Genomic DNA, 16,333 nt, shown 5'->3' with positions numbered 1-16,333 from the left:
TACTGTGCATCTTGTTAGAGAAATATGTATTAATATATATGTTTAGTGCTTATTAGAAGCTAAAAGAGTTAACACATTTCATTCTATTTTATGTACAGCTTAATTCTGTATGAAATTATAAGATGATTTTTCAAACCACAGTATGCTTTCTGAAACTGCAAGATGCACCCTGACCTAATATTTGCTAGCACAGCAAAATTCATGTTTATGCCTTTTGGAAATGTACTGAGAAGCAGGTGATTATCTGCCAGGTCAGGAAAATGAATGAATAGTGTATGAATAGAACAATACTGTTTTCTATAATATGATTGAATATGAACAATCAGCTCTGTTCGTGTTATGAGAACATGCACAGCTACGGAAAAGAAGAGATACATGAAACAAAAGACTGCTTGAAGAATCTGTACTTGCTTTGTGCTCGAATTAGCTATAGTACCTTGAATGGTAACATAACATAGTGGGAAGCTGTATCTAACCGGGGGTCACCAAGGCCATGTTGTTTTTCTTAGGAAGTTTTTCATAAAATTGATAGTGCAAGCAGAAAATCATGGACAAACAGCTGCTATGAAGTAATGATGTTAAAACTTGTGATCTGTTACGTCAGCTTGGTAGGCAATGTCTTGATAGAAAATGTATAAAAATGACCTTACTTCCTGATTTTAGTTAGGCAAACTCTGTATTAACATGTTTTTGTCTCCTTGCTGCAAGATTAAAGTGCCTTAACCTGAACCTGCCGTGTATTGATCTTTTTGAAGTTTATTTTTCCTTTGACACATCTGTCTTAGCTTATCAGTCCATTACACCCTCTGGGGAGTTTTTGACAGTTCTAGAATCTGTACTAATGATGAGGATTTCCAGAGAGTGGCTACTGACATTACCCATAAGGTGATACAGAGGGGATATAGTTCTGATCACCTTAAGGACTCGCTTAACAGACATCAGTGCTAGAACCTAAAGGAATAGAGGCGTAAAAACTTATGTCAGGAACAGGAGTGATTTCATTGAAGACATGTACTTTGTCATTAGGTTTTCTCCTATCATTGTGAGAGTTGCTAGAATTGTTAAAAAAACACTGGCATATTATACTGAGAAACCATGGTTTATGCAGTATGTTAAGAAGCTCTCTATATGTGTCATACCACAACCCCCTCCCTCATTGGTGATTTTTGTTCACTCTGCAATGGTCCCCACCCCAGCTCCAAGAAAATCCACTAGACATTAGCAACAAACAGGTTATTAATAGGCACATGTGTTTTCTATTATGTTTATAACTGTTATCAAACTGAAGTTGTTTATGGACTTAGATACCCCATATTTTGCATTACATTGGACAACCTCCATGCAAATGAGAGTCAGGATCCTAGAGCTTCTAAATGCCATTCATAATTAATGTACCACTAATCCAGTGGCACAGCATTTTATATAGCTTCACAGCTCTGACCTACCAGATATTAAAATGCATCTCGACAGTAAACAAATTCTGTTATAAATGGGAAAAAAAATTCATTTTCTCATATGAGACACTACATTCCAAAGGCTAGAAAATGAGGTCAACATGAAATGTGATATAAAACTACTGTCTATATAAATGAAGTATTGCTATATTTACATTTTATACTTTTGCTTTTTTCCATCTAGTAACATCTTCAGATTTTTAGTATTCTCAATATCTATTTGCTGTTAATCGATTGCTTTTTATTCCCTGCTTGGACTTTAAAAGTTTGATGTCTCTTATGATTTAATAATCCTGAAGGCTCCTTACCAAGGCGGAAATAAAAGTAAAATTTTAAAAGAAGTTAAAATGCCATTTTATATATATATATATATATATATATATATATATATATATATATATATACATATATATATATATATATATATATATATATATATATATGGGAACACTTTATATGCCCGAAATTCTAAAATATCGAATTTTAGAATCTCGAGCCGATAAAGTTGAACTGACAGAAATCGCAAACCCAGAAATGTCAAATGCAGAATGTTGAACTCGAGGTATGGCTAACGCATTAGATAACTGTACTTTTTTAGGGTTTTGGAGAGGTTTGTGTGTGTTTTGAGTGTGTTGGGATGTTTGAGGTGTGGGTTAGGGTAGGTTTTGTGCAGTGTGACTGTGTTAGTGTTGGGAGTGCTGGTGTTTGTGTGTATGTGATGTGTGTTTGTGCGGGGGGGGGTGTGGAATGTGCAGTGCTGGATTGTGTGTGTTATGGAGTGTTGTGCGACATCGGAGTTAGTATATATTAGTAGAGGGTGGGGGGTGCAGGGGGGCTTGTCCCCCTGCATATACTAAGGGTAGGTGTGTGTATGTGTTTGGTTGTGTGCGTGTATGTTATGTTTGTTGTAGGGAAGTGTTGGGAGGTATGTACATTTGTGTATGTATGTGTTTTCTAGTGTGTGATGTGTGTTTTTTGGGATTTTGTGCATTCACGATTTTGGGTGTCAGGTTTATGTATGTTCAGTGTTTCGGGTATTCAACGTCATAGTTTTGAGATACTGAAATTCGATATGTCAGTATTTTGAGATTATGAAGTGAATCTCTCTCTCTCTCTATATATATATATATATATATATATATATATATATATATATTTATATATATTTTTTTTTTGTCCTGAAGAGAGATAGGGGAGATAAAGACATTCCCATGCCTCTTATTTGGTTTTAAAAAAAGAAGACACTATTAACACTGATACACACCTTTGCATTTGGCAATAATTGTGCACTAAACATGCAGAAAACTCAAGCCAGCAATGTAAACTCATATTTCTTCCAAAGATGAAAGATGCTTTTATGATAGAAAAACACACTAAAGGAATGTATTTTTGTACAATGATACTTTATATGCATCTTATTTTAAATATATGATTGGGTTTGGTAATATAAAAGGTCTTGTTGTGCTCTATATTACTTGAGATGCTGGGTTCAGAAATTACTATTTATCTTGGGGAGGCCATACAATTTCCAGGATGTTTTACAATGAGAATGGATCACTATTATAAAATATGGAATCTTCAGAGACCTTTCACTAGTCATAGATAATACATCACCCCCCCAAAAAAAAAAAAAAAAACTTCAGAAAACAATGCATAATCCCAACATATTTATGATAAAATATCAGACAGTACAGATCCGGTTTTAACCAATTGCATTTAAAGTTTATTGAAAATGTCAATACATTGACATGTTCAAGATTTATTATATGATGTGACTCAGGGATGAGCATTCCCTATTTATTTCAAATAAAGACTCCATACAGGTACATAGATACTAAACTTATGATAAGCATGTATGTACTCATTCTCAGTTTTACCATGAAAGCCAACAAGTCAAAAAAAATTAAAAATGGCCAAAATAAAAAAGAGCAAAAAAATAATTTTAGTTGTTATGTTGACACACACACAGAAATTTCACTGGCAATAATTTTCTGTGGGAAATAGCATTCATTGTTATGTGGTTCATCTTGTTTCTCATTGTACTAATGACATTTGTGCAAATTCACCTATAGCAAGTATAGGGAAGCCATCATTCCTAGTATGAGCATCTATTCACTTATACAGTCACAGAGCCTACATTTAAAAATCTAAAGGAAAAAAACTCTGAGAGATAAGCATGTTGCACAGTATCTGCAGCCTTTGAGTAACAATTACATTTAATATTTCCAAATAAGATTCAAACATATAAGAAACTACAAACTACATTTATACCAAGGCTTGTGTGAGAAGAAAAGAACATATAAGATTAAGTGAAGACTGATAAAAGATACAACTAAAAGATATAAAAGAAATAATTGTTGAATTTGTTACACATAATTTAGGAATTATTAATTATTATTAAATTTTAAATATAAACTTAATTTTAATTCAATTAGTTATAAGTTATAATTTTAAAAAAGCTGACAAAAACAATATAATTTATACATTTAAAGATTTTTTTAACTCTATAATATTGTCTGTGATGGCTATTTAAATGCTTCATGAATCTCACAAATAATTACCATTGTCAAGCTCTCTTGAACAAATTTCTTTCATTCATGTATTAGAAAAATGTTCACTGACAATTCAGTTTTGGCCCAATAATACATAATAAAGGAAGGTATGGACTGGACAATATAATATCAGTAACCAACATTTCTTCTTTCTTAATGTTTAGAAAACAGGAGTCAATGGACAATTTGAAGAAGTTACCTAATGTTTCTTCAAGATTATGACTATCTTGTCCAAATAATTTAGTAACTTAACAGTTATTAAATATGTGACTAATGGAAACTAATTATTGCTTACAATCTGTACATGTAACAAGTAAGAAGAAATACCCAAAACAGCTAGAGGTTACTCAGTAAGATAAAAATAAACGTAGCTGAAAGAACTGGCCAAGCATCCACCAAAGCTGAGTGTTTATATCACATTATCGAATGATGAAAATAATGAACGCTATTTCATCGTCCCCAAAACATCTAAACATGAAAATATTGAAAATTCAAAACAGCGAATTTTTTCCCATGGAAAAAATCCGCTGCTTCAAAACACATACACACAACACAAGCACATCAAACAAACAGCAACCATACACATACACTTAAATGCCTACATCTAACGCTACACTAAACTAAACATACACTACTATCTACCCACTTACCTTAACCCAAACCCTAACCCTAAAGTCCGTCACTATCGCACACTCACCTAACCCGCACCTTAACCCTAACTCACTTAAACTGCCCTTAACTCTAAAGTCTGTCACTATCGCACACATGCCTAACCCGCGCCCTAACTCACTTAACCCACCCCTAACCCTAATGTACAAACAATCGCACACTTACCTGAATCCAACCCGTAACTTTCCACAACAGCGCTAAGAATAGCGAAGCCACAGAAATGGCCAACCAAATTATTTCCCGAGGAAAGAATTTGCTGTTCTGCAGCTTCGCTATACTTAGTGTTCGTTGAATAGTGTTCGATATCAGAACATTCGAAGTTTTAATACTTTGATGTTCTGATATAGACCCAAATCTGAAACCATACAGGACTTTTATTGTATAAACGTAAGATAAGTGCTTTCACACAGTATTGTGCTTCATCAGATCCATCAACACATAAAATTATAACCCGTTATATAATAAAATTCAAAAACAAAGTGACCAATTAAAAACAATCAGTAATTATTGATGTGATCTCCGTTTTTTAAGTATAGGCTTTAAAAGTATAGCAGCATTAATCCCTGGAGATTTGTCTGCCTGCAGCATAATAATCCATTTGGTTTCTGCTAGCTCTAATCTATTATTAAAATCTCCTTCCCTCTTGTCTACTGCACCAGCTGTAGTACCATAAATTCAAAAACATGGCCTGAATGCAGAGAAATATGCTTAGCTAGTGCATTCAATGAGTTATTGCGTCTATTGTCACCCTGATGCTGTAGGATGCGTTCTTTAAGCATCCTTAAACTCTTCCCTGCATAAAAGGAAGTGCACTGTCTGCACTTGACCAAGTAAATCAAACCTTTGGACTTACAATCAGCATAAAATCTAGCATTAAAAATAAAATCTAACTTCGGAAGTTTATAATTACTATCTCTAGAAATAAAATTACAAGCTTGGCAAGTTCTACAAGGAAAAGTACCCATTCACGCAGAAACAACAGGGGAAACATTGGTAGATCTATAACATAACTGCCTCCTTAAAGAAAAATTATTCTTAAAAGTGTAACTGGGTCTATCACCCATGATATTTCTAATCCTTTCATCTGAAATGAGAATTGACCAATATTTATTCACTCTATCACAGACGTAGTGAAAATTGTTAGCATAAGTCAAAGGTAACCTAAGAGTATTGGTACGCCTCAAATCACTAATATTAGCAAATACCTGAGGTTCACCCGATCTATTAAAATATGGTGTGCCTATGGTATCATGCATCCTATCAACTTCATGCAACGCCCTGTCTAATAGATCTTTCTTATAACTCCTATTATGCACAGCATCTCTATACTCACCATCCTCTGTATGCAACCTAGACATTCACAAATATTGACCCTTAGCAAACATGCTTAGGGTGCATACTCCTTTAATGAAGAAGTGCATTTTTTCTATTTGGTTTCCTAAACATTTGTCAACGTTCATGTGGTATCTAAAAATTTTATGGAGATTCGTGAATGGTTCAATGCAAACCTAAAACAATCACTATTATGCTCAAGATACTGTACAAAATCCAAAAGGTCATGTTCCGCACCCCGCCATAAAATAAAAACATCCTCTACAAACATTTTATAATATAGTAGCTGTTTCGAACATTCATGATTAGATAGGATCACCCTGCCTTCCCAGTCTGCCAACACAAGGTTGGCGTAACTGTTGGTGCAGGGGTTCCCCATAGCTAAACCTATTTTTTGCCTATATACAACATCTTTAAACAAAAACACATTATTGTGCAAAACAATCTCCATTAATGATCCTAAAAGATCAATATGTTGACTAGAATATTTAGTATTTTCATGCAAAAATCTCTTAAGGGATGCTATTCCTATATCATGGGGTATAACGGTGAATAAAGTTTTAATATCCAAGGTTGCTAGCAAAGTGTCTTCTAAAAACAAGCCATGGGCTCTAGTGAAATTATCTAAGGTGCTCAAAAAGTGCTCCATATCTTTTAAAACAGCTATTGCATTATCTAGCGGATTCTTGAGTTCATTCTCAATGAAAATAGAAATAAACTCAGTTGCCCAACCCCTCCCTGACACTACTGGACGAAGAGGTGGGTGTAATAAAGATTTGTGCACCTTCGGTAGCCCATGAATAGTTAGTACAAGTGGCTCCAACACAAACATAAAGTCATACATTTCCTTAGTAATCATTTCATACATAACAAATTCATACAAGTTATTACGTATATTCTCGATGATCATGGCTAACCTAACTTGTGTAATTGGCTCATATGTTACAACATCACTAAGCATTTGAATCATGTTACCATCATAATAACTTGAATCCAAAACTACAACAGCCCCTCCCTTATCAGCTGGGCGTATAGCTAATTTATCATTAGACTGCAACTATTGCAAAACCAAGGATTCATCCTTAGTTAAATTATAAAAGTTGTTTTTACCAAACTTAGGGTCAAAAATCTCCTTTTCAATGACTTTCACAAAAGTCTCAAGAGTACATGGTAGCTGTGGAACAAACAAGCTGGAGCGTTTCAGCGGACATGAAACAGTTCGCTGTTCACCATACATTAGTTTAAGTGCAATATTCCTCACAAATAATTTAATGTCTAAAATAATGTCAACAGTCTGCACTGACCAAGATGGCACAAAACTCAAGCCTTTGTCAAGTAATCTTACTTGTGATTTAGTTAAGGAAGTAGAAGACAAATTGAAAACTAATGCGGATTCCTCTTGTGGCCTGCACCTTCCATAGCTTGCTTGTTCTCTAATGATATCTCCCGCTTCTTCCATCCTTGACTGAAGCTCCGCCCTCTGCCCAATTGCTACAGTAGTTTGAAAGGGGCTGGAAAGCTCAAAAAAACATTATCAAGAGGCATAGAAGTATTGGTATCCTTTGGTCTAGCTCCATTTGCTGGTGTATGGGTAGACTGTTTCCCTAAAGGTACAACTGTTAAATTTCCCCTCGAAATGTCATTGGAAGGCAGTAATATCAGCACATGTCCCTCTAACCCTAAGGTAGTGGAATCAGTATGGGGTGATTGTGACTGTATTTGTTCAGGCTGGCTGAAAAATGCCACAGGTACTTTGCCATTATCTACATTCAGTGTCCATTCGGACCCCCACGGCTACACAAAAATGTGGCCTTTTTTAAAGTCAGCAAAGTCTCTCTCAAGCTTTCTCTTTTTCACCATTTGTAATTTGTCATCATAAGCCAGAACATTTAACAGTACATTGTCAATTTCCATCACATGAGAGGCTTCTTTATAATTCACATATAGTTCATTTTGCAATGCCTCCATTTTATCAGCTAATTCTTTCTCTTGTGGGGTAAAAAATTAATTCAACAATTTCATGTAGCTAAAGCTTAGGTCCATGTTGAGCAACTGCCACTGCTTTAATAATTCAGGGAAAGTATTACCATATGTGGGCATGCAGAGAACCCGCAAGCCTCTTGGTACCACTTTATAATGAAGACATGCCTCCATATGGAGGCATTGCCACTGCAACCTTTTGAGTTTAAAAAGACCAGTCTCAAACACTTTCAAGGTACTCTTAAACATACCCCAGTTGTGAGATTCCAGTACCAGAGGTTCACCTGAGGAAAGTACATCTCAAGAGGGGGTTAGCATCCATATTAATTATTTGCTTAAACCGTTGTTAACTGGATGTCCCCATATTGGGTCAATACCTCAATTTAATGTCAATCTGTTCAGCCATGTGCTGTTGGGTATACAAAAATCCAATAAAACAAGTAAGAAGAAATACCCAAAACAGCCAGAGGTCGCTCAATAAGATAAAAATAAATGTAGCTGAAAGAACTGAACAAGCATCCACCAAAGCTGAAACCATACAGGACTTTTATTGTATAAACATAAGATAAGCGCTTTCACACAGTATTGTGCTTCATCAGATCCATCAATGCATTAAATTTAAAACCATTTATATAATAAAATTCAAACACAAAGTGACCAATTAAAAACAATCAGTTATTATTGATGCGATCTACGTTTTTTAAGTATAGGCTTTAAAGGTATAGCAGCATTAATCCCCGGAGATTACTGTGTGAAAGCACTTATCTATGTTTATACAATAAAAGTCCTATATGGTTTCAGCTTTGGTGGATGCTTGGTCAGTTCTTTCAGCTAAATCTGTACATGTAGCTTTAATTAGTAAATAGGTAAAGTGTGCCTCCATAGCACATTTGGTAGAGTGCTAATTTTGCAAATGAGGGGTCCCAAGTTTGAGCCTTCCTGAAAGCTCACAGGGGTTGGCATCTGGTATAACTGTTAAGGTTTTTAACTTGTAGGCACAAAGCACAAGGTCTGATTCTCACCATTAAATGGGAAATTGGATAGGTTTAAAATGTCCCACAGTGGCAGGTAGCCTAGTAGTTGCCTATGAACCAAGAATGGTAATACGATTAGAGTGATATAGCACTTGTGATTTAGTACATTGAAAGTTTGTTTAAACTGTATAATGTTAAGAAATGGTCGACATTTTCTCCATCACTTTCCTCATGGAATATTGGCATTTTCTTTCCCCCCACACAAAAGATAACAGATGTTTAAATGGGAGCTGAAATAACAGTTTATAATCTTATTAGATTTGTTGGTACCAGGAAATATAAGTAAAAGAAAATTCAAAAACTGCAATTTGAAACAAATTAATTGCTAGAGTTTGAAAAGAACTATGTTCCCCTTTGTTAAATTGTCCAAATGTAATGACAATGTACTAAACTGGCCACAAAAAAAAATTGCAAAAATCTTCTGCTTTACTGAGTTAAAGAAAGAAGTAGAGAGCACCTTGTTAAAAGTGATGGCATATGTATTCAACACGGGCTGACAGTAGTATGTAAGTAAAATGTTGCAATAATATGACATCCAGCATCTCATTTTACTTTTAGAATCCACAGTTATGTGAAGTAATAACAAAGAGTTTGCTGAAATTAACCCTTTTTTAATAAAATGCTAAGCCTTAAGAATTAAAGAATCTGTGCAGTGGAACAATTTCCCTCCCCTTTAATATATTAGTTAGCAAACACTTTTCACTTAGTTTATATATTTGCACTTCAAGCTTATCAGGAACCACCTGAGAATATACAAGAAAATCAGCGGCCAAACAAGCTCACCAGCGAGCACTACAATTCCAAAAGTAGATTAAAGAAAAAACTATGAAGTTTGTCACAAGGCTAATTTAATGAATAAAACACATTTAAGCGCTTTCATCAACACCAATGTTGACTTCCTCAGAATACATAGCTACTGTAGACAAACCAATAAATACCATTTAATTTTGGTGCCAGTGGGTAACAACCAATAAACTTCTAATATAATTTAAAGAGACAATTCTATGAAATGCATAAATAAATTAAAATCATCTATTCAAATCAATGTATACACTCACAAATTCATAAAATATAAAAATAAAATACAAATAGTTCATATATTTCATCTATTCAAGTCTTTGCTATGAATTCATAAACGTGCTAACAGAACAGGCTTTATATGGATGCTATCATTTGGTCCTGGGAATTTATTGGCATCCAATAACAGCTGCCACTTCACTTCTTTTTCCCACAGCATAATCTTAATATTTCCTCCCCCTTGGATTATTAAAAACTTGTTCCAAAATAGCAAACTTAAAATAATGATCATTTCCCTTACTTGCTATATGTCTATAAAGGGCATTGTTCAGGCCTTTTTTTCTAATATTATAAAGGTGGTCATAAATTCTGTTCTTAAACAGTCTGTCTGTTTTCTCGATATAATATCCCGGGCATACCATGCACTTTGCTATATATACAACATGCTTGGTATTACAATTTCCATTTTTAAACCAAACTTTGGTTTTGTTCAAATTGTCAAGAATAATACTATCTACCTACAGAATATAATGGCAATAGTTACAGCTGCCACATTTACGAGTGTGGCCTATCTTATTTTGCTTTCTCATATTGTCATTACTCATTTCCAAGGTACTCAATATTCCTGTCCAGTTGGTTTGTCATCTAATAAATGATTAATATCATCATCATCTGCCTTAAGAATGTTCCAGTTGTCACACATGAGAAAACACGTTTGTTCCCCCTACACACTCTAGTATAGCCACATATGAGAAAATTGTAATGAAGGAAATGTATAAACTCTTTCAGAATATATCTAGTTACAAAATGAAGTACAACTTGACAAGGGAGGAGAGTGATATAATTAAACAGTTTAAGGTGGACACTAATGTTAGAATTATGAAACACGACAAGGGTGGAGAGGTGGTGATTTTTGACACCTATGAGTATGTTAACAAAATGTATGAGATATTACAACAATCTGGGAATTATGAAGCTATATCTTTAAATGGAATACACATTGCATATAGGCGGATAGATATGTATCTAGAGGAATACTTATTAGACAATAGAATCACCTCGGATGAGTATGATTATGTGAAAGTGGATTTTCCTAAGATAGCTACTATTGTAGGTATTCCCAAGATACATAAGGATATTAATTACCCCCCATTTAGACCCATAATTTTGGGAAGTCAATCTAAAACTGTTCTCATAGGATCGGCTATAGACAAATGGCTGAAGCATATTTACAATAATGTTCACCATGTGCTTAAAGATTCATGGGATTTTTTTGGGGAGGTTAACTAATGATACATGGAAGAAGGATAAGGTCGTTATCACTATAGATGTAATAGACCTGCTCTCCTGTATTCCTAAACAGGAAGGCTTGGATGGATTTTACAATAGTATTTATAAATATACCAAATTGAAGAATGAGCGACTTAATCTTATATTAGAATGTATGTCAGTAGTATTGGACAACAACTTTAATTTTTACGAGGCAGAATACTATAAACAGACTAAGGGTGTGGCCATGGGGGCAGCGTGTGTCCCCATCTTTGTCAATCTTGTTATGATAGATTGGGAAGAAAACCATTTGTTTAACAGCATATATCATCAGTACATGAGATTATATACTAGGTTTTTGGATGATACTTTTATCTTATGGGATGGCCCCCTGGAGAGTATAGATCCCTTTATTAGTTATATAAATGACACTAGTTAATTTTTGAAATTTACAGATAGTGTTGAAAGAGAAAGTATAGCATACCTGGACACTTACATTACTAATACCCCTACTTGATTTAAATCTAGGATTTTTAGGAAGACAACTTTTAGTAATAATTATTTAGAATATGAGAGTAATCATCCAAGGAAATAATTACAAAACATTTTTAAGGGTCAGTGTATCAGAGCTGCAAAGATGACCTCATGTTATGATGATATGGTTCAGGAAATTCAGTATATTAGTTCTTTATTTCTGGAGAGAGGATACCCTAAGGGCTTAATTGACGACATAGCTAATTTTGTTAGAAAAAATAAGCCCATATTGGGAAATGGTATTCCCCTGACTGAGACAGGATTAGTCTGTAGCAATAATGTACACTATAATAGAGCCTGTATTGTTAAATATGGCCCTTATGCTGATTGCATCAAACGTTTATTGTGTGACAACTGGAACATTCTAAAGGCTGATGATGATATTAGTCATTTATTAGATGACAAACCAACGTTTGTTTACAAAATTAACAGGAATATTAAGAGTACCTTGGAAATGAGTAATGACAATATGAGAAAGCAAAATAAGATAGGCCACATTCATAAATGTGGCAGCTGTAACTATTGCCATCATATTCTGGAGGTAGATAGTGTTATTCTTGACAATCTGAACAAAACCAAAGTTTGGTTTAAAAATGGAAATTGTAATACCAAGCACATTGTATATATAGCAAAGTGCATGGTATGCCCGGGATATTATATAGAGAAAACAGACAGACTGTTTAAGAACAGAATATATGACCACCTTTATAATATTAGAAAAAAGGACCTGAACAATGCCCTTTATAGACATATAGCAAGTAACAAGAATAATCATTATTTTAAGTTTGCTATTTTGGAACAAGTTTTTAATAATCCAAGGGGAGGAAATATTAAGATTATACTGGGGGAAAAAGAAGTGAAGTGGCAGCTGTTATTGGATGCCACTACATTCCCAGGACTAAATGATAGTATCCTTATAAAGCCTGTTCTGTTAGCACATTTATGAATTTATAGCAAAGACTTGAATAGATGAAATATATGAAATATTTGTATAATATGTATTTTATTTTTATATTTTATGAATTTGTGAGTGTATACATTGATTTAAATAGATGGTTTTAATTTATTTATAAATTTCATGGAATTAAGTGTCTCTTTAAATTATATTAGAAGTTTATTGGCTGTTACCCACTGGCACCAAAATTAAATGCTATTTATTGGTTTGTCTACAGTAGCTATGTATTCTGAGGAAGTCAACATTGGTGTTGATGAAAGCACTTAATCGTGCTCTATTCATTAAATTAGGCTTGTGACAAACTTCATTGTTTTTTCTTTAATCTACTTTTGGAACTGTAGTGCTCGCTGGTGAGCATGTTTGGATATTCATTTTCTTGTATATTCTTAGTTTATATATTTGTTATTCCAATGTCCGTTACCAAGCTGCTGGTTTGTTTGAAAAACTTGGAATTCTTGTAATTGCATTTTTATATACAATAAAATGTATTATAATACAAACTATCTTTGCTTAGTTTCACCATTCTTGCTATAGTCAATAGATTGAATTACAGCCTAGTCTATTTATCTAGATCAGATTTGATTATATAAAAATCTAGAAAACGTGTGAGACAGAGTAAAATATTCCTCTGGTATAATTATCTAAATATTTCATATTTGTGAAAATGATTGGAAAGAAATGAAACTCACAATAGTAAGGATAGAACTCAATATCCATCGGGGCATCAAACCATAAGAATCAAAAAGACTTTCATAAATTATGGTTATACTTGGAAACTGCACAAAAAACATTACTGACTTGCATTAGGGTCTAATACATAGAAATGAGCATTTTGATATATTAAAATATCACCTGCAAAAGAAGTGATGCAATTTTCTTTATCAAAATATCTTATGCATGTTTATAACCCAAGCAAACTCCAAAGAGCTTTTCCCCAGGTAGATGGCAAATGTTGGAGATGTGATGGGGAAGAAGGAGGTAACTGGGAATGTATGTTTTGGGAGTGTAATGATTTTGCCAATTTTGAAAACTCCCCACAGAGTATTATGTCAGAAATATTGGGTGAGCAAATGGGTGGAATGAAGGATTTTTTTTTGTGCTGGGAATACAGGATCTGAATTGCCTAGACATTGTAAGGCCTTGTTTAAGCTTAATTCTGATGGCTGCCAAAAAAGCAATTACTAGAAAATGGAAATTCAGTCTTAACCAACCTTATTTGAAATAATGAATATTTTAACAGAGATAAAAGAACTGGAAGTAGAATCTTTAGAAAAGTATAGGAGCAAAATTACATAGCAAAAATGGAAACTGTTGTAACAATAAATGCAGAATAATGTTTGTGAGGAGGAGGAAAAGAGGTTTAAGGGGAAGGCAGGAACTGAGAAATGTAGGAAATGTTTGTATTGATGACAATGATACAGAAGAATATATTATGATGTATAATATTTGTAACAGTGAACATGTTAATATGGTTTGTTTTCTTTTATATTATATAAAAGTATGTTTGCCTATGACATAAGTAATAATTCAATAAAGGTGTTAAAAATGCCAAAAAAAAAAGAGAGAGTCTGATGGGAGTTGGAGATGAACAGGAAGAAGACCAGCAACACTAAAATTAATGAATAAATGTGAAATTAAATTATAAAGCATCAGTAAAATCTGAGAAATATGGCTTTACAAGACAAAGTATTTGAGAAACACTGGAATCTTAATGAATTTGTTAAACTTGTGGGTGGATTGAAAAGCATATACCCCACTTAATGTCATTAATATTTGGAAGGACACTGAAAAGGAAAAAATTACTGTAGGTAAAACAACGTATGTTCTTAATATTATTTGTATAAAACATTTCATAACATAAATTGCATGTTATATGAAAAAAATATCTTAGACCTGAAATGTGAGGGTAATTGAACAGTGACTAGTAAAAATGTTTTGCCAGTAATTGGTATATAGGTAGATATAGCTTGGTCTAAATTAGCAAAGGCCTAAAGAAACTTGATTATTAACTATCAATTCTTAGTTATAAGAATTCCTGCATTCTGTTAGCTCCAAGGTGGCATTGTTATCCTAATGGTGGAATAAGCCAAGCTTGCTAAATCTGATGGAAAATTTTATGCAGTGTAGTGCTAGGGCAGGAAGTAGGGATCTTTTCACTACTTTACAGAGAGAATAAGTTTCCCACATGAGATGGGAGAACTAGATAAAATTAAGATGCAATTAAAAGTGATACTATTAACAGACATGTGAAACAGCAAGGAGTCCCTCATTATGCCTATGTTTCCAAGTGTCACTTTGTTCCTCCCATATGGCCCATATGTGGAGGCAGCATAACAAAGAAACTTAACATCTAGGCACTAGGAAGCTATTCAGTCAATAACTGTAACAAACATTTTGGAAAAGCATCACACTGGCAGTTTTCTTCTCAATAAAAAAGCACTGAAGGACCTTGCACTGTATTGTTGTTTCTACAATCTACTCAAAACACCATTCTAAAGACTTCATAGAGAAAAAGGAGAGCCTGAATAGCTTGTCAGTTTATTTCAACTGAAATGCTTACAATCTGTGAAATCAAAGCCACAATGTAGCCATTCTATACGCCTGTATATGCATCATAAGCAAAGGAACAAAACTCATGAGGGGAGGCATTGCTAGAAAATAAGAAGATACAATGCAACTTCAAGAGATATTTAATCCTCACAATATTTATGAGAACCTATATATAATGTGGGCTACCTACATCCTACCTGACAGTCAAGGTGCTATAGACCCGATGCAGAAACGCATAATTGTTAGTATGTCTGCCTTTCTCATCTTGTCCCAAAAATGTACCAAACAACATTGCAGTCTGTGTATTTTTCAAGGCCTAATATGAAAGTTCTATCATTATCTCAGTTGGACAGACTTCACTGTAGTTAAAGACAAATGAGTAACTATGCCAAAACAACAGTAGTACCCTTCAAAACTCTTGTCTTAAACAACACTGTATCTATTTTACTTCTAGCCCATTAAAAGTTTAGTATACTGGCAGTTATTTTTTTGTCATTCCCTATGAGGATCCAGTATATTAAATTTGGCCAAGTTCAAGGTCGTTCAATATATTCTAGGTCTGTGTATGTGCTTTCGCTTGAGCTTGTGTGTGTTGCATTTATGGTGTATTGCAGAACAGTGGATTAAAGCTGAACTGACACCTGTTTGCTGCTTTGCTTGTGAAATACTGATACTGTCAGTGCAATGGGATTGCTGTAACATTTGGGGAGTTTCCTTATCTGGCATCTAACAATAACATTGGCAATGTTAAGCCATTACAGCACTGTTTTGTAGACAGATAGTCAAAGCTCCACTATTTACCAATACCTGTCATGGGTATATATCTATATCTATAACTATAGCTATAGCTATAGCTATATAAATAAAGATACAGATATATATATAGAGAGAGGTAGGTATACAGATATAGATGTGTGAGTTAGTGGGTCTGCTAGTGACACTGTAATGGACAGCAAGTTTATAGCTGTGGGCTCACATCAGACTGAT

The 16,333-nt window shown here is 34.0% G+C and overlaps 1 protein-coding gene across 1 annotated transcript in view; it reads right to left on the bottom strand.

The window, feature by feature from the left end:
- Positions 1–16,333, bottom strand: part of JAKMIP3 (Janus kinase and microtubule interacting protein 3) — a 1,929,353-nt gene that overhangs the window by 1,009,825 nt on the left and 903,195 nt on the right. The window lies entirely within an intron of this gene.

The sequence above is a fragment of the Protopterus annectens genome, chromosome 14.part0, assembly GCF_019279795.1.
Source record: "Protopterus annectens isolate FY-2018-M chromosome 14.part0, PAN1.0, whole genome shotgun sequence".
Lineage (NCBI taxonomy): Eukaryota > Metazoa > Chordata > Ceratodontiformes > Protopteridae > Protopterus > Protopterus annectens.
Note: the sequence above shows the minus strand (reverse complement) of the source record. Positions and strands in the feature narration are given on the sequence as shown.